The 20,175-nt window shown below is 36.0% G+C and overlaps 1 long non-coding RNA gene and 1 other non-coding gene across 2 annotated transcripts in view; both read left to right on the top strand.

Annotated features, from left to right (window-relative positions):
* Positions 1–20,175, top strand: part of LOC116275363 — a 163,888-nt gene that overhangs the window by 7,557 nt on the left and 136,156 nt on the right. The window contains exon 2 of the long non-coding RNA XR_004184408.1: positions 7,935–7,979. This is a non-coding gene — a long non-coding RNA (uncharacterized LOC116275363). The remainder of the gene's footprint in view (positions 1–7,934; positions 7,980–20,175) is intronic.
* LOC116275605 lies at positions 9,274–9,378 on the top strand. The gene has a single exon (XR_004184720.1). It is a non-coding gene; the product is annotated as a small nucleolar RNA U13 (small nucleolar RNA).

Raw genomic sequence — 20,175 nt, 5'->3', positions numbered from 1 at the left:
CCCACTTACAAGTTGCCTGGAAGAGCAAATCCACCATGTACCAAAAAGGAAGAAAGCTAGACAACACTTTGTGATCAGCACTAGGATTGCTACATGATTTTACAAGTTTTATAGCTGAAAAATGGCAACTAGCCTTATTTGGCATTTACATTACACGAGAGGTTATGCAATTATTTTCTCTTTTGTGAATTGTTTGTACATGCCCTTTTGTGTCTGACATATTAAAATGGGTATGTTGGCGGTGTCCGGTAGAAAAGTTGGTGGAGGAATTTAAGTTGTTCTCAAGTAATCAACAAGGGTTATCCACTTTTTCTCCCTGCCCCTTACCCGCTGCTGTCTCCCTTATCCCTTGGAACTAAAGTTCTATATAGGAAAATATTCTGGAGGGTGGTGGTTACCTCATCTGTAACACACTATAAGCAACGTGTCTTAGAATGGTTTCCATGGGGGCATTGATCATTTGGTGTTTCCTAACCTGTGATTGATTCATAAGTTTATCAATATCTCATGTCCGGCTACTTCAGGTACTCAAAGATACCTATTTTTCCAAGGTGTATTTCTTAGGCATCTCTTAATTTGAAGTGACATAATTCCAATCTGAACTCATTAAAAAAAAACAAAATGGTGTGTCCTCAAATAAAAGTTACAGGGGTTTCCTAGGTTTAGGCATGGCTGGATATGTGAAGTCAAGTAATAACATCAAAACTTATTCATTTATCACTAAGACCAAACTGGGAAGTTATGTGAGTCTTTACTTGCTCATGTATGTATTGGGGATAATTATTATTTTTCTGCTGTACTTGTTGTGAGGATTCTTTCATTAATTCATGCAAAACTTTTTTTTTTTTTTTCCTTGAGATGGAATTTCACTCTTGTTGCCCAGGCTGGAGTGCAGTGGTGCAATCTCAGCTCACTGCAACCTCTGCCTCCCGTGTTCAAGCGATTCTCCTGCTTCAGCATCCCAAGTAGCTGGAATTACAGGCATACGCCACCATGCCCAGCTAATGTTTTGTATTTAGTAGAGACGGGGTTTCACCATGTTGGTTAGGCTAGTCTGGAACTCCTGACCTCAGGTGATCCACCTGCCTCAGCCTCCCAAAGTGTAGGGATTACAGGTGTGAGCTACTGCACCCGGCACATGCAAAAGTTTTAATACAATGCCTGACATAGTAATAGTAATAGAAGATAACTGCCTACTATTGTTCTTACTACATATACTATTACTATTTATTCTTACGTATGGATGGTTCAATACACTGAAATGATCTAATTGCATCTGTCATTTGGAGATTTGAATTTAGCTTAATTATTATCTTTAGACTTTATTATTGACATATAGATGAAGGTGATGGGTATGAAAGATTTGAAATATGTTTTTCAAATATGTCCTAAAACAAATTTCAGGAAGAGACTAGAAACTGGACTTGCCAGATTCCACATATCTCAATGCTGAGTGTGTGGAATTTTTTTATTTTTTTATTTTTTTTAAATTTGAGATGGAGACTCGCTCTGTCACCAGGCTGGAGTGCAATGGCGCAATCTTGGCTCACTGCAACCTCTGTCTCCAGGGTTCAAGCGATTCTCCTGCCTCAGCCTCCTGAGTAGCTGGGACTAGAGGTGCACGCCACCACACCCAGCTGATTTTTGTATTTTTAGTAGAGATGGGTTTCACCATGTTGCCCAGGATAGTCTCAATCTCCTGACCTCGTGATCCATGTGCCTTGGCCTCCCAAAGTGCTGGGATTACAGGCGTGAGCCACCGCGCCCAGCCTGAGTGTGTAGAATTTGACGTACCTGTGTGGTAACAAAATGGATATATCCAGTTTATAGCTGGAACTCTGATTCTGTACAGAGGTCATGACAGAGGTCAGGATAATAAACATTAATTGAAGAGTCATTTGTTTATGTCAGAGATTTGTTATGTAGTATACAATATATCCATGATGTTATGCAAAAATGGATTGTGTATTTTTTCCCTCCTAAATAGATCTTAATAAATGGGCTACTTTAACATATTACATAAAAATAAAAAATTGAGTTTTAAAGAATAAATTTGCTTGACACAACAAATATCAAAGGGAACTGAGGAGTAGCTACTTTGGCCAGGATTCCAATTCTTCATTCAGTATGTGTGCATACCTATTCCCCATTTGTTTGGGTCACTTGCTTCCCCTCTGGAGGAATCTGAGCACTGAGTCTGCTTAAGGGTAATAGAGTCCTTGACAAAGTTCCTGCTAAGGCCAGAGGTGTGAGGTTGCCATCTGGAAACAGAACAACAGGTGGCCAATTATGGAAGTGGGGAGAAGAGCCATCCAAAGAAACTGAGAAGAATCAGTAAGAACAGTAGGAGAGAGCAATTTCACCCAAGTCAAAGTAGGAGATAGTGTTATCTTTTTATTTATATTATTATTTTTTAATTTTAGAGATGAAATTTTGTCCTGTTGACCAGCTGGAGTGCAGTGGTGGGATCACAGCTCACTGCAGTTGCAATCTCCTGGGCTCAAGCAATACTCCTGCTTCAGTCTCGCTAGCAGCTGGGACTATAGGTGCTCACCACCGTGCCTGGTTAATTTTTTAAGTCTCAAAGAATGATCAGTGCCATATTCCCAGATAAATCTAATAGACTTAGTGAAAATAATCTATGAATTTCATCAATTAAAATATAATGACATACAATGAAAGCAGTTTCACTCTTGTGATAGGGCAGAAATGTACGATAGAGGAGGTGAGGATGTCTTTTTAAAATATTTTTTTTAATTTTTAAGTCTTTTGTTTAATGGAATGACAACTAAACGAAGTTTTAAGAAGGGTTGCTTTTTTAAGTTATAGAATTAGAAAATGTTTTATTGCCCAACTGGGAAGAAGTTCAAACATGAGATGCTACAAATAGAATGGGGACACAGAAACAACTGATGGAGCCCGATTCCAGTGGAGATTGATTCAGCAAATTGTAATCACACCTATGTATGTGAATTTTAAGACTTGCTGGTCTTAAGGTGAATGTTCCATAAGTTTTTGGAGCTCAAATCTTTTACAATTAATTTCATTCACTAATTGATCCTACCCAGCCTCAGAATTCTATTCTTGTATCCCCTCTCCTAGCTACCTACTCTCTGAAATAACTATGAAAGTCATTTTGTACGTCTCTCTTTTCTTCTGATCTTTCCTGCCACCTCCCATCCAATCAGACACAAAGTCCTACAGATTCTTTTTTAAAAATACATAGAGAGAGTCTTCACCTTTTTTTTTTTTTTTCTTAAAAACAAGATTCTCTTTTTTTGTGATCTCCATTAAACCGGAAGCTCCTTGGAAATGACACTTATTCTTATTAATATTTTCCCTCATTTCAAACCCTTAAAATGTATGTAACATAGTATTCAGTAAGTTTTGTGGAGTTGAGCTAAATGATCCTGTTTCAAGTTTCACGACCTACCACCCTTGAATTTTACATTCCAGCCATACTAAACAACCAACTCTCCCAGCGATACTCCAGACTGTTCTTTTGTCATTGTACGTGTTTCCTTGTCTTTTCACACTCTCTTACTTCTGCCTGAAATGCTCTGATATGCATTGTTCACCTGGAAAACGGACCTTATCTTTCAAGAGCTAGAAGAATTTATGCCCCCGTGAAATTTCCCTTTGTTTCTCTACTTTTGTGCAGACTGTGCTGCAGAATACCAAACACATTTCTTCTCCTTTCTGGCACAGAGCAAAACATTTCCCAATCTCATTTGTTGTTTGAAACGGCGACAGAAGGTGAATGGAAACAATGTGTACACTCTCAGGCTTGGAGGGTAAATTCCTCCCAGTTGTGATTTTCCCTGTTGTTTTCCACATTCAGGTGGCTGATCTAAAGAACCCTCTCAAGGAGGTCTCAGGAACCACATGTTGAAGAGGGTAGAGCTGTTAGAGAAAGCAGCCCAGGCCCCCTGAGTCTCCTTAGAAGAGAGCTGCTCAACCAGTAACTCCTGCATAGGACCATTGTGAGAGTGGGAAATAAACCTTTATTGTGTTAAACCACGGATTTCAGAATTTATTTATTATAGCCGCTCACGTAATCTTAACTAATGCAGCTCTCATTGCATGTTGTATGCACCTCTATGCAGCTCTCAATGCGTCTTGTATGCACCTCTATCATAATTTATTATATTAGATTGTAATAATCTGCTGATATGGCTATTTCTCCACCAGACTATGCCTGTTCCATAGACTTTGTGTATATCAATATTCCCAGTATCCGCTACAAAATATGTGTTTTACAAACATTAACCCTAAATTCTATGAGTGTGCCACAATTTAATCTCTTATCTTTTTCTCAAGTTTGTTTATTTCTGGGAAATGTTTTCCAATTATTTTATTGTGATAAAATACATATAACATAAAATTTACCATCATAACCATTTTTTAAGTGTACAGTTTAGTGGTATTAAGTATATCCATAATCTTACGCAACTATCACCACCATTCATCTCTATAAATCTTCTCATCTTGTAAAACTGAAACTCGATACTCATGAAACAATTACCTATTGCCTCCTCTCCCAGCCCCTGGGAACTGCTATTCTACTTTCTGTCTCTATGATTTTGCCTACTCTAATTAGCTCATGTAAGTGGAATCATACGGTATATGTATTATTGTGACTGGTTTACTTCATCTAGCATAACACCTTCAAAGTTCATCCATGTCATAGCATATATCAATATTTCCTTTTTAAATTTTTCTTTAAATGTTTTTAGAGATGAGGTCTCACTGTGTTGCCTAGGGTGACCTTGAACTTCTGGGCTCAAGCAGTCTTCCCACCTCAGCCTCCCTAGGAGTTGTGACTATAGGCATGTATCACATTTTGCTTTTCCATTCATCCCATTGGTGAACACTTGAGTTACTTCTATGTTTTAGCTATTGTGAATAATGTTATTGTAACATGGGTGTATAAATATCTCTTCAAGATTCTGTTTTCAATTCTTTGGGGTATATACTAAGAATTGGAAATTCTGGATCATATGGTAATTCTATTTTTAATTTTTGAGGACTCACCATACTGTTTTCCACAGTGTCTATAACATTTTGCATTCCAGCAACAGTGCAGAAGAGTTTCAATGACTCCACATTCTTGTCAACATATTTTCTAGGTTTTTAAAAAAGTTTTCCTGTAATCTCAGCACTTTGAGAGGCCGAGGCGAGTGGATCACGAGGTCAGTCATTCAAGACCAGCCTGGCCAACATAGTGAAACCCTGTTTCTACTAAAAATACAAAAAAAAAAGGCCGGGCGCGGTGGCTCAAGCCTGTAATCCCAGCACTTTGGGAGGCCGAGATCGGGCGGATCACGAGAACAGAGATCGAGACCATCCTGGCTAAACATATGGTGAAACCCCGTCTCTACTAAAAAATACAAAAACTAGCCGGGCGCTGTGGCGGCTTCAGTCCCAGCTACTCGAGGCTGAGGCAGGGGAGAATGGCTGAACCCGGGAGGCTGGAGCTGGCGAGCAGAGATCCGCCACTGCACTCCAGCCTGGGCGGCAGAGCGAGACCCGCCTCAAAAAAAAAAAAAAAAAAAAAAAAAAAAAAAAAAAGCTGGCTGTGGTGGAGGGGCCTGTAATCCCAGCTACTTGGGAGTCTTAGGCAGGAGAATCTCTTGAACCTGGGAGGCGGAAGTTGCAGTGAGCCTGACTGCTACTGCACTGCAGCCCGGCGAGCAAGCGAAAGACTGGCCTCAAAAAAAAAAAAAATTTTGTAGTATCCCTCTTAACAAGTGTGGGGTGATAGCTCAATGCAAGTTTTGGTTTGTATTTCCTTAATGATTAGTGATGTTGAACACTTTTCATGTACTTATTGGCCATTTATATATCTTCTTTAGAGTAGTTTCTACTCATGTCCTTTGCCTACTTTTAAATCAAATTGTTCATTTTTCATTGTTGAGTTTTAGGAGTTCTCTATATATTAATATCTTATCAGATATATGATTTGTAAATATTTTATTCTGCAGGTTGCCTTTTTACTATGCTGATATTGTCTTTAAAAATGTATATTAAAAAATTCTACCCAGCTTAATATATTATTGACAAATAAAAGTTACATATATATATTTGTGGTAGGCAACATATTTTGATATATGCATACAGTATGAAATGATTAAATCATGTTAATTGACAAATCAATTGCCTCACTTAATTATTCACAAATTTTTTTCCATTCCATAAAATTCAATTTGTCTGTTTTTTGGTTTGTAGCCTGTGTCCTTAAAATCATATCCAAGAAATCACTGCCAAATCCAATGTCATAAAGCTTTTGCCATATGTTTTTTCTTAAGAGTTTTACAGTTTCTTAAGATTTTAAATGTAGATCTTTGATCCATTTAAATAAATTTTTGTATATGGTGTTAGACAAGGGTCCAACTTCATTATTTTGCATGTGGATATCCAGTTTTCCCAGCACCAGTTGTTGCAAAGACTCTTTTCCTCATTGAATCGTCTTAGCTCTCTTGCGAAAATCATTTACCATATATATGAGGATTTATTTCTGAATTATCTATTCTATTCCATTGGTCCATATCGTCCATTGGTCTATAACTATGTTTATGACAGTACTACACTGTTTTGATTACTGTAGCTTTGTGGTAAGTTTTAAAGTGAGGAACTGTGACTCCTCCAGATTTGTTCCTTTTTCAAGACTGTTCTGGCTATTCAGGGAACTTTGATATTCCATATGAATTTTAGGATGAATTTTTCTATTTCCATAAAGAGTATCATCAGGATTTTGATAGGATTGTATTGAATCTGTAGATCACTTTGGGTAGTATTGCTATCCTAAAAATATTTTCGTCTTCTCTGTAAACATAGGATGAGTTTCTATTTTTTATGTCTTTAATTTCTTTCAGCAATATTTTATAGTTTTTCTTGTACATGTCTTTCATCTCCTTGGTTAATTCCTATGTATTTTATTTTCATTCAGAAATATTTATTAGGTGCCCACTTTGTTACCCATATTATCCCAAGGAGTTATTACAAAATGATGAGCAAGACAGACAAGGGCTCATGGGGCTTCCTCATGCATGTTTTTTGGTATCACCAATTTACCTCCTGTGGCCTGTAGCAAATGTATTGTGTAATTCTAGTCCATGAGCTTAGTATATTTATTTTCAGGTACTCACTCAGCTGTACTTGTTTAAAAAAAAAGCCTGAAACTTGATAAGTTTGTATGGATATTAAGAGTAAATCAACTATTCCATACGTGTAAAGTACATTTTATTCTCCCTGTAAAACTCTCAATGTTTTTCTTCAAAATATGCTTTATGATGTATATACTAACTTATTTTAAGATAGTTGGGAAAATGAAGGGCCCATAATTAAAAAGAGATGGAACATTTGACACATTATGCAGCTGCCTGTTTTTATTCTTGTCACCTTGTCTGTTTTTCAGGTTTTTAAAAATATTATAAATGCCCACACATGTACACATACTCACTTAATTTCTTCTTAATCTGTGATCTTCCAGGTTTCTATTATATAGATTAATCCATGTATATTTGCTAGTCTTTTTAAATTAAAGTCAATGACAAAAGGACCATCATGTGGACAACCACTGGGAAATGTTTCATTCACTCTTGTAAGTTACTTGTTTCCAGTGCAAATGTTTAAAAGAAAGTCTTTTTATTTATTCAAAAGTTGAAGGTTTTTTTTTTTTTTTTAAATCATTTTCTCTTTAGCACTGGAAACTGTCAGGAAAAACAGTATATAATATATCCCTAATAACTATTTCAGAAATAAATGTATCATTGTTTATAATAATTGGATACAGTATATAAATGTTGTTTTGTAAAGTCTGAATTCTACTATTAACTGAACAAAATATAAACCAGGAAATTAACATAAAAGAAATATCCACATTCACCTGTTCCTCTCCTCTCTCAACATTCTGCTTTTCCTTTGCTCTGTAGGGTAACCATGGTGAGAAAGATGTTGACGACTTGGATGGAGAACAGGTACAAAAATTTCTCATTCTACGTTCCTCCTCTACTAGTTTGGCATTTACACATGTCATGATTAATCTAGAAATGTAAATATGCATATTTAATGTTTAAAGTTTATCTACGTTTGTTCTTATCCCAAATATACAAGAACCTTAGAAACCTAACTTGAATCAACCTCTCCCATATTACATTTCTTTCCATCTTATTTTTGTTAAATCTATCACTTAGACATTGTTATTATTATTGTTTTATATAGTCAATGCTTATTTAGCTCTACCATCACATTTCTTCCATTTTCTGGAAGAGTTCAAGAAGGGTTAGTATTAGTTCTTTAAATGTTTGGTAGAATTCACTGAGGAAGCCATCAGGTCCATGACTTTTCTTCAGGATATTTTTTGATTATTGATTCAATCTTCTTACCAATTTTAAGTCTATTCATATTTTCTATTTCTTCAGGATTTCGTTTTGCAGTTTTTGTGTTTCTGGAATTCTTTTATGTTTTATATAGGCTACCTGGTTGTTGGCATACACTTGTTCTTAGTACTGTTTTATAATTTTTTGTTTTTTTGAGATGGAGCCTTGCTCTGTTGCCCAGGCTGGAGTGCAGTGGTGTGATCTTGGCTCACTGCAATTTCTGCCTCCTGGGTTCAAGCGATTATTCTGTTTCAGCCTCATGAATAGCTGGGATTGCAGGCATAGGCTACCATGCCTGGTTAATTTTTGTATTTTTAGTAGAGACAGGGTTTCACCATTTTGGCCAGGTTGGTCTTAAACTCCTGACCTCAACTGACCTGCCTGCCTTGGCCTCCCAAAGTGCTGGGATTACAGGCATGAGTCACCTGACCCAGCCAATTATAATTCTTTTTATTTATGTGGAATCATCTCCACTTTCATTTTTGATTTTATTAATTAAAATTTTTCTCTTTTTTCTTAGTTCATCTAGTTAAAATTTCATCAATTTTGCTGATCTTGAGGAATCAACTTTTGGTTTTATTGACTTTTCTCTATTATTTTTCTATTCTCTATTTTATCTTCGCTCTAATCTTTATTTCCTTCTTTCTGCAAGTTTTGAGTTTGGTTCTTCTTTTTCTAGTTCCTTAAGGTATAAAATGAGGTAGTTGATTTGAGAACTTTTTTGTTTTTAACATTAGGTGTTTACAGCTATAGTTTTTTTCCTTTAGTACCACTTTTGCTGTGTACCATAAGTTTTGGTATAATGTAGTTTCATTTTCATTTGTCTCTAATTATTTTCTAATTTCTTTTGTGATTTCTTTGATCCATTGGTTGTGGAAGACTGTGCTGTATGATCCTTTTGTAGTTCACAAGCCTGATGATTGGGTTTCATGTACTTGGATGAGATGCACCTCCTTCAAACCTGGTGTTACAACATAGGCACATTATTTGTCTGACATGAAAAAAAGGAAAAAGGCGTGTGCTGTGCAGTTTCTACAAATTTGTGAAGTTTCTAGTTTTACTTGTGTTATTGAGTTCTAATTTCATCCTGTTGTGGTCAGAGAAGACAATTTGCATAATATTTATCTTTTATAATCTATCAAGAATTTGTGACTTAACATACTGTATCCGGAGTTGGTTCCTCCCAGTTGGGTTTGTGGTCTAGCTGACTTCAAGAATGGAGCTGCGGACCTTCGCAGTGAGTGTTACAGCTCTTAAAGATGGCACGGACCCAGAGTGAACAGCAGTAAGATTTATTGTGAAGAGCAAAAGAACAAGGCTTTCATAGCATGGCCGGGGACCTGAGCAGGTTGCCGCTGCTGACGGGGGTGCTGAACTTTTATTCCCTTATTTGTCCCTGCCCATATCTGGCTGATTAGTCCATTTTACACAGTGCTGATTGGTCTACTTTACAGAGTGCTGATTGGCCCACTTTACAGAGTGCTGATTGGTCCACTTTACAGAGCGCTGACTGGTCCATTTTACAATGTGCTGATTGGTTCATTTTACAAACCTCTAGCTACAGAACGCTGATTGGTATGTTTTTACAGAGCACTGATTGGTGCATTTTACTAACCTCTAGCTAGCTACAGAGCGCTGATTGGTACATTTTTACAGAGCACTGATTGGTGCATTTTACAAACCCCTTGTAAGACAGAAAAGTTCTCCAAGTCCCCACTGGAACCAGGAAGTGCAGCTGACTTCACCTCTCCATGTGATATGTCTTGGAAAATATTCCATGTGTACTTGAGAAAAATGTGTATGCTGTTGATGTTGGGTAATGCTCTGTATATGTCTGTTAGATCTAGTTGGTTTGTGTTGTCTTTTATTTCCTTTCTTATCTTCTGTCTGATTGGTGTCTTCATTATTGAGAGAGGAGTACTGAAATCTTTGTTATTGTAGAACTGTATTTCTCCCTTCATTTATGTCAGATTTTGCCTTATATGTTTTGATGGTCAGTTATTAGATGCATGAATGTTTATAGTTTTTATATCTTCTTGCTGTATTGAACATTTTAATTTATAATGTCCTTCTTTATGTCTTTTTCATTTTCTGAATTTAAAGTATATCTTGTCTGATATTGGTATAGCCACTGCTGCTTTCTTTTGGTTACTATTTGCATGGAATAGCTTTTTCTTTTTCTTTTCTTTTTTTTAAATAAACACACTTTTTTTTGTTTTCGTTTTATTTTTAGAGATAGAATCTCTCTGTTGTCCAGTCTGGAATGCTGTGGTGCAATCTCAGCTCACTGCAACCTCTGCCTCTCAGGTTCAAGCAATTCTCATGGCTCAGTCTCCAGAGAAGTTGGGACTACAGGTGCACACCACCATCCCTGGCTTTTTTTTTTGTATTTTAGTAGAGACAGGGTTTTACCATGTTGCCCAGGCTGCTCTTGAACTCCTGACCTCAGGTAATCTGCCCACCTCCTCCCAAAGTGCTAAGATTATAGGTGTGAACCACTGCATCCAGCCAGAATAGCTTTTTCTATCATTCCATCTTTTTTTTTTTTTTTTGAGACGGAGTTTTGCTCTTGTTGCCCAGGCTGGGGTGCAATGGCTCAATCTTGGCTCACTGCAACCTCCTCCTCCCAGGTTCAAGTAATTCTCCTGCCTCAGCCTCCTGAGTAGCTGAGATTACAGGCATGCCCCACCACCCCAGCTAATTTTTTATAGTTTTAGTAAAGACAGGGTTTCACCATGTTGGCCGGCTGGTCTCAAACTCCTGACCTCAGGTGATCCACCTGCCTCAGCCTCCAAAAGTGCTGGGATTACAAGCACGAGCCACCATGCCTGGTCTATCATTCCATCTTTTCACTTTCCATCTGTTTGTATTTTTAAATCTAAAATGAGTCTATTGTAGACAGCATTTAGTTGGATCATGTATTTTTAAATCTATTCTGCCAATATGTAATTCTTGGGTGGAGAGTTTTACTCCACATTTATTTAAAGTAATTACTGATAAGGAGAGACTTACTTCTGTCAGTTTGCTATTTGTTTTCTATATGCCTTATACTTTATTATTCCTCAGTTCCTGCATTATTGTCATCTTTTGTGTTTACTTGATTTTTTGTAGGAAAGTGTTTATATTTATTTCTCATTTCCTTGTATATATTCTGTAGGTTTTTTTTATGGTTGTCATGAGGATTACATTTAACATCTTGAAGTAATACTCTAATTTAAATTTGTACCAGCTTAACTTTAATACTATACAAAAAGTTTACTCTGTTATAGCTGCATCCCCACTTATTTCAGCAGCTGATGTCATAAAATTACATCTTTATATATTATGCATCCCAAAACATAAACTCATAGTTCTTTTAAATACATTAGTCTTTTAAATTATATAGAAGATGAAATGTGAAGTTACCAACCAAAGTTACAATAATTAGGTTTCTGAGTAATAATTTTTTAAATGTATTTTTCTCTTAAATCATGTAGAAAACAAAAAGTGGAGTTGTAAATCATTATTACAATAATATTTGATTTTATGATTGCACAGGTATTTACCTTTACTGAGATGGTTATTTTTTCATATGTCTTTGAATTACTGTACTGAGTCCTTTCATTTCACGCTGCAGGCTTCCTTTGAGCATTTCTTTTGGGGCAGCTCTAGTGGTAATGAACTCCCTCAGTTTTTTAATTTGGGAATATCTTTTTTTTTTTTTTTTTTTTTTTTTTTTGAGGCAAGATCTTGGCCTGTCACTCAGGCTGGAGTGCAGTGGCACAACTGTAGCTCACTGTAGCCTCCAACTCCTGGGCTCAAGTAATCCTCCCATTTCAGCCTCCCAAGTAGCCAGGACTACAGGCATGCACCACCATTCCCAGCTAATCTTTTTTAATTACTATTTTCTGTAAGGATGAGGTCTCACCATGTTTCCCATGTTGGTTTTGAATGCTTGGCCTAAGCAATCCTCCTGCTTCAGGCTCCCAGAGTGCCAGGATTACAGGTGTGAATCACTATGCCCAGCCATATGGGAATATGTCTTAGTTTTTCATTTTAGAAGGATAGTTTGGCAAGAGATAGAATTTTTGGTTAGTAATTTTTTTGGGGGGTTGTTTGTTTGTTTGTTTTGCACTTGGAATATATTGGCCCCATGGCTTTTGGCCTCCAAAGTTTCTAATGAGAAATCTGCTTATGATCTTATTGAAAATCTTTTGTATGTAGTGAGTCTGTCTTTGTTCAATCAAAGGTTTGATTATAATGTATCTCAGTGTGGGTCTCCTTGAGTTCATCATATTTGGATTTTCTTGAGTTTCTTGGATGTTTATATTCATGTCTTTCATCCAGTGTCAGAAGTTTTTCAGCCATTATTTTTCCAAATATTCTCTCTACCCCTTTCTCTCTTCTCCTTCTAAAACTTCCACAGTGTGTATGTTGGTCTGCTTGATGATATGCTACAGGTCCCTTAGGCTCTGTTCACTTTTCTTCAATATTTTTTTCTTTCTGTTCCTTAAACTCAATAATTTCCATTGTCTTATCTTCAAGTGTCACTGATTCTTTTGCCTGTTCAAAACTGCCTTTGACTCTCTCTAGGGAATTGTTTTTTTCAGTTAGAGTACTTACCATCTCCAGAATTTATTTTTGGTTTCTTTTTAGGTTTTGATATCTTTATATTTCTATTTTGTTCATTTATCATTTTCTTGATTTTTATTTTTTACATCTTCCTTTAGTTTTTAAAATATATTTAAGGCAATTGTTTTAAAGACTTTGTCTAGTGGATCTTCCATCTGTGTTACTCAGGGACAATTTTGGTTGATTTATTTATTTTTTCCTTTGAGCCATAGTTTCCATTTCTTTGAATGCCCTGTGATTTTTTTTTGTTGAAAATTTGCATATTTGAACCTAATAAAGTGGTAACTCTAGAAGCCAGATTCTCCTCCCTTTCCCTGTGTTTGCTGTTTCTTGGTTACATTTCATTGTTTATTGATTTTTTTTTTTTTTTTTTTGAGTGTTCTAAGCTATCTCTGTGTCAAGGATCAGAATGAGATGTATACTTAAGGTCTTCTCAGGTATTTTCTGAGTCTGTGCCTTCCCATGGGCTTGTGTGGTGATAAAAGAAAAACTTCAGCTGAATTACATTTGAAGGAGTTTAATTGAGCAATGAATATTTTGCAAATTGGGAGCTCCCAGAATTGCAGCAGATTCACAGAGACTCCAGCACAGCCATGTAGTGGAAGAAGATTTATAGACAAAAAAAAAAAGGGAAATGACCTACAGAAATTGGCGGTGAGGTACAGAAACAGCTGGATTGGTTACAGGTTGGTGTTTGCCTTATTTGAACACAGTTTGAACACTTAGCAGTCTATGAGTGGTTGAACTATGGCCGCTGGGATTGCCCAAGACAGTTATTGTTACAGCTGCATACTCTTAAATTAGGTTTTCAATCTTGTGTGACTATTAAGCTAGGTTACAGGTCATCCACAAGGACTCAAGTATAGAAGTACGGAGTCCTTCTCAGGCCATATTTAGTTTGCTTTAACAGTGACCACTTTCTAATTTTCCTCACATATACAGCTGCTTTTGAATGTCCAAGACTTTAATGTCTGGCTCCCAGAAAGGCAAAAAGAAAAAAATTAAGGGGAGAGGGAAGAGGCAGTGGCTCTTAAAATTCCCTGGAAGTCAATTCATTTGGGGGTAGAAGGGAGTAGCAGCAATGTGAGAAGGTACAAAACAATAGCTGCCTGCTTCTTTGCACCTCCGAGATAAAAAACAACAATCAGTAATCAAAGCTCAGATCTTGATATTTGGAGGACAGAGTTCTTTTTGTCACACTGATTTCCACGAGCTGCATTCTAGTTGCCCCAGGAACATGTGCATTGCTACCTACCAAGGAACTGGGTGTGGGGGATGGGGAGCTCCTCCTTTGCAAACTAAAGTTGACAAAAGTAATAGCAATTCACTAAACAAGCCTTCCTTTGGAAGGTGCAAGCCTTCAATAGGATCCACAGTTCCAAAATAGTTACATCAGATAAATTCTGTCAGTACAATTGTAGTAGGCAGATAGATTTTAGGTAGGCAGATAGATTTTAGGTAGGGAGATAGATTTCTGGTTCTTCCTACTCTGCCATCCCATCTTCTAAAATTACGCCTCATATTATTATCATTATTACTATTATTATTACTTATATTTGAGACAAAGTCTCACTCTGTTGCCCAGGCTGGAGTGCAGTGATGCAATCTTGGATCATCACAGCCTTGATCTCCTGGGCTCAGGTGATTCTCCCACCTCAGCCTCCCAAGTAGCAGGGACCACAGGCATGAACCACTATGCCTGGTTAATTTTTATATTTTTTGTAGAGGCAGAGTTTCACCATGTTGCCCAGGCTGGTCTCAAACTCCTGGGCTCAAGAGATCTGCCTGACTTGGCCTCTCAAATTGCTTGGATTACAGACATAAGTCACTGTGCCCAGCCCTAAATTTATTTTTTAAATAGAAGATTCACAAAAAAATTGACCTCACGATTATAGGTAACTAGATTTTTTGCACATGAAATTATCTTATTAGAAAGTATATTAGGTATAAGCAGTCATATTTTTACCCAGAACCACAAGCAGTTCTTTCCATTCAGAGTAAAGAGTGATATTGGGCATATTTCCAAATTCAAATGTCATTCTAAAATATATTTGTATTTTTATCGGTGCCAAGTGCAATGGTAGTTTGTGCAAATTAGTGCTCACAGTAGGAGAGTTTTAGTACTATTGAATAATAACAGTGTAATTTGAAAGGTAATTTCATTATGGCAAGCTTCCTGGGAAAAACAAGTGGCCTGCCTTATAAATTTGGACTCATTGTTAGAAATTACAAGTTCAGTGAATAATAAATACAGTAGTCACTGGGCCTTTAGAAGTGAAGTTTTAAATTGGTAATAAAAAGAGCTAGTCTCATAGAATTCCTTTTATACTTGTTTCTTTTTCCCGAAGTTATCAAACCTTGCTTTGGATGTAAGAATGAGTTGTGAAGGCAGCAAAAGGGCAACTGTTCTCTGTTCTTCATGCCAAAAATAATCACTCATTTAGTTTTTTCTAAACATTTTCTTTGTTCCAAAGTAAGTAAGATTTTCAAGCTACTTTAATTACAATGAATGATTGTTAAAATCATAGAGAACAAAAAATGTTACTGTTATTCAGGATTAGTAGGACGCTCAAAAACTTCATCAGTTAAATATTATTAATACAAGGTAAGAGCCTAATAAAAATAGAACAGTTTTATACATGTTAAATAGTTAAAAAATACATCAATGGTTACAATACATTTGACAATTTACTTTGAAATAGTCTACAGTTTGCTCGTGAAAATGAGAGTTGGAAGGATTGCAGCTTGTGAGTTACTATGTAGTAGTGAAAGGAGGGTTGTCAAAATCTGCAGTCTTTTTGCAGCCTTAAAACCTGGAACATGTTTGTTTTCCCTTTGAGATGCAGTTCCTTGGAAGCATATGTTTATAATAGATACCTATGTCATAAATATTTAAAATTTGATCCAATACATAGCCTTGTTATTCAATTAACTTCCGTATCCCTTCTGGAAATCTGTGACTTTCTCTTCTACACTCAAAGCTTTACTGATATGAAGGCTTTAGGAGTTGTAGTGGTGTTTGAAACCACCAAACCACCCTCTAGTAGCACTGAAAGGAGAAAATTATGCAGGATTTGGTGATAACGGTCTTTGTATAGAGATAGTGCTTTCTCTTTGATTAAGTTTTCTCTTTGATTGTGAGAAAGGTTGTTTTTGATCATTGCACTATTTGGTCTTCATATGCTCAACAATATTTCAATTTCTTGTATTTCTTTCGTCCTTGTTCTTATTGATTTCACAGCACTTGAAGTCATTCAAGACATAGCCATGTATTTTTGCAGAGTTGTGTCTGATGGTCCACCATGTGGATTCCTTTATGCTTGTTGCTCTGGAGATAATACATATTCCCTCCTTTCTTTCAAAACACTTTAGTTCAAGATGATCTTCAATATCATCAATACCTAAAGATTTTCTTTTACATGCATGGCTTGCTGGTTTTGAACACAGATGCTTAGATACGTTTGAGAGATTAATTAAAATAGTGTGTTTTTTGTATTGAAAAGTTCATGAGTTCAAAAGTATGGAAAAACAATGTAGGCTAACACATGCTGTGGACTGAGGTAACTGGTAGATGGCTCAGGTCTGAGCGTGTATATGTTTTGTGTACTAATTCCCGTATGGCTCCATCTAACCATGCAGTTTTCTGCCTTTATCTAGTGTTTCTTAAGTGGTAATGATTCATAAGGAGATACAAAATTTATTTTATGCTGAAATCATTCCTTCATACGTCAATCATGTTGGAAATTCATGTTTTAAAACAAGTGCTATAGCAGAAATGACTGTGATAAAAAAGTTTAAAAAGGAATAAAAACTTATGTCTGTCATTATAGTAAGTGTTAATTGACTGAAATCTCACTTTACAAGACCATCAGATTGAAGTAAAAAAGCACAACTATGTACTGCCTTTACAGGAAATACATAATAACAAGAGATGAGCAGAGCTATATGCCAAATGGAAACAAAATAAAGCAAGCATGGTATTATAAATATCAGAGAGGCTGAAATTTAATGATAATAGCAATAATCAGGATAAAGAAAGACATTATATAATAAAATTACTATTAATGAAAGAGATACACTTTTATAAACTTTTATGCACCAAATATAGCAACTAAGCATGTAAACTAAAATATATTAGCAATTAAATTAAAATCTATTTAATATAGTGAAACTTTAGAATACCACTTTAAATTTCAACTTTGTCCAGTAGAAAAAAAATTGTAAGAGATGCTTTAAATAAAACAATATTAGACACACACATATATAACACACATACATACATGAATATGAACATAAATATAACATTTTATAGCCCTTAAGTAAAGAAAATATAGCTTAGTCCTAGATTTTAACATATAGGTAAAAAAATAAACATTAGAAGAATCTTAGAGTTTATCAATCACTTGATACACTATGATAAAGGTTTTATTTTAGAAATGAATGGTGGTTCATTATCAGGAAGTTTGTCACCAGAATGTTTTTTCATCAGCTTTTAAGTTTTGTGGTACATATGCAGGATGTACAGGTTTGTTACCTAGGTAAACGTTTGCCATGGTGGTTTGCTGCACCTATTAACCCATCACCTAGGTATTAAGCCCAGCATCCATTAGCTTCCTGGTGCTCTCCCTGTCCCTACTCCCCAACAGGCCTCATTGAGTGTTGTTTCCCCACCATGTGTCCATGTGTTCTCATCGTTCAGCTCCCACTGATAAGTGAGAACATGCGATGTGATCTTCAACAAACCTGACAAAAACAAGTGATGGGGAACAGATTACCTATTTAATAAATGGTGCTGGGAGAACTGGTTAGCCATATGCAAAAAATTGAAAGTAGACACCTTTCTTACACCTTATACAAAAAGTAAGATGGAATGAAGACTTAAATATAAAACCCAAAACTATAAAAACCCCAGAAGAAAATCGAGTCACCAGAATTTATCACAAAATTTAATATTAAACTTAAAGAGAATAATCATGTGGTCATAACAGCAGATGATGAAAATGACATTTTAAAAATGTATCAGGAATTTCTAATAAAACTTGAATTAGAAAAAACAAAAAGACCATTTACCAAAAATACAGCTGAACTTTTTTTCTTTTTTAAGTGTTGAAATACTAAAAATACTTAAAATTAATTGAGGGTATAGTTTCCAAATGAAAAATGGACAAAGGACATGAATGGGCAATTCACAGGACAGCAAACCCAAAAGGGCAACAAATATATAAAATGATGTGCAAATAGGCCTGATGCAGGGCTTATCCCTGTAATCTCAGCACTTTGGGAAGCTGAGGTGGGCAGATCACTTGAGGTCAAGAGTTTGAGACCAGCCTGGCCAACATGGCAAAACCCCATCTCTACTAAAAATACAACAGTTAGCTAGACGTGGTGGTGCATGCCTGTAATCCCAGCTACATAGGAGGCCGAAGGAGGAGAATAACTTGAGCCCAGGAGGCAGATGTTTCAGTGAGCAGAGATCACACCACTGCACTCCAGCCTGGGTGACACAGCAAGACTCTGTCTCTAAATGAATGAATGAATGAATGAATGAAGGAATGAATGTGCAAACTCACTGGGATTCAGGGTAGAGTGAATCTGGGAGGCAGAAGTTGCAGTGAACTGAGATCACACCACTGCATGCCAGTCTGGGTGACAGAATGAAACTCCATTTCTAAATAAATAAACAAACAAATAATTAATTAATTAAATGATACACAAACTCACTGGGAGTCAGGGAAATATGAATTAAATTGAAAATGACATGTTATTATGCACTTAATTAGACTGGCCAAAATAATAAAATACCCATATCTTCCTACTATTTGTGGTGGCGTAGAGAAAAGTATTTCCAAATATTGCTGGTGGATATATGAGTTATTATATTTTTTTGGACAGAACATTTAGCAGTAAATATTAAAATAAAATTTTTTTAAGCCCTCATATACCCTTTGATCCAGAAATCCCAAACCAGGTATTTAGGCTATAGAGTTAAAGCACCAGTATGTGAGTATTAGTATATATGGATGTTTAATAATTTAATAATGATTGCTCATACTAGCAAAAAATGGAGGAAAATGAATATCCATTGTAATGGTTAACTTATGGTACCTGCCTATAATGAATTATTTTGCAGCTATTAAAACTTGTCACTGTTTGCTGATGATATGATTGTATACCTAGAAAACCCTAAAAACTCATCCAGAAAGCTCCTAGATCTGATAAATGAATTCAGTAATGTTTCAGGATACAAAATCAAAGTACACAAATCAGTAGCACTGCTATACACCACAAATGACCAAGCTGAGAATCAAATCAATAACTCAATCCCTTTTACAACAGCTGCAAAAAAAAAAAAAAAGGGAATACTTAGGAATATACTTCACCAAGCAGGTGAAAGATCTCAAGGAAAACTACAAAACACTGCTGAAAAAAATCACAGATGACACAAACAAATGGAAACACATCCCATGCTCATGGATGGGCAGAATCAATATTGTGAAAATGACTATATTACCAAAAGCAATCACAGATTTAATGTAATTCCCATCAAAATACCATCATCATTCTTCACATAACTAGAAAAAACAATTCTAAAATTCATATGGATCCAAAAAAGAGCCTGCATAGCCAAAGCAATACTAAGCAAAAAGAACAAATCTGGAGGCATCACATTACCCAACTTCAAACTATACTACAAGGCTACAGTTAACAAAACAGCATTGGTATAATAGGCACGTAGATCAATGGAACAGAATAGAGAACCCAGAAATAGAGCCAAATAGTTAGAACCAACTGATCTTTGAAAAAGCATACAAAATCATAAAGTGGGGAAAGGACACCCTATTCAATAAATGATGCTAGGTTAACTGGCAAGCCACATGTAGGAGAATGAAACTGGATCCTCATCTCTCACCTTATACAAAAAGTCAACTCAAGATGGATCAAAGGCTTAAATCTAAGACCTGAAACCATAAAAATTTTAGAAGATAATATCAGAAAAACTCTTCTAGACATTGGCTTAAGCAAAGAATTCATGACTAAGAACCCAAAAGCAAATGCAACAAACCGAAAAATAAATGGGAACTAATTAAAAGAAAAGGCTTCTGCACAGCAAAAGAAATAATCAGCAGAGTAAATAGACAACCCACAGAGTGGGAGAAAATGTTCACAAACTGTATATCTAACA

Source organism: Papio anubis, chromosome 6 (genome assembly GCF_008728515.1).
Source record: "Papio anubis isolate 15944 chromosome 6, Panubis1.0, whole genome shotgun sequence".
In the NCBI taxonomy this organism is placed as follows: domain Eukaryota; kingdom Metazoa; phylum Chordata; class Mammalia; order Primates; family Cercopithecidae; genus Papio; species Papio anubis.
The sequence above is the reverse complement of the archived record's forward strand: the minus strand, read 5'-3'. Positions and strand labels throughout refer to the sequence as shown.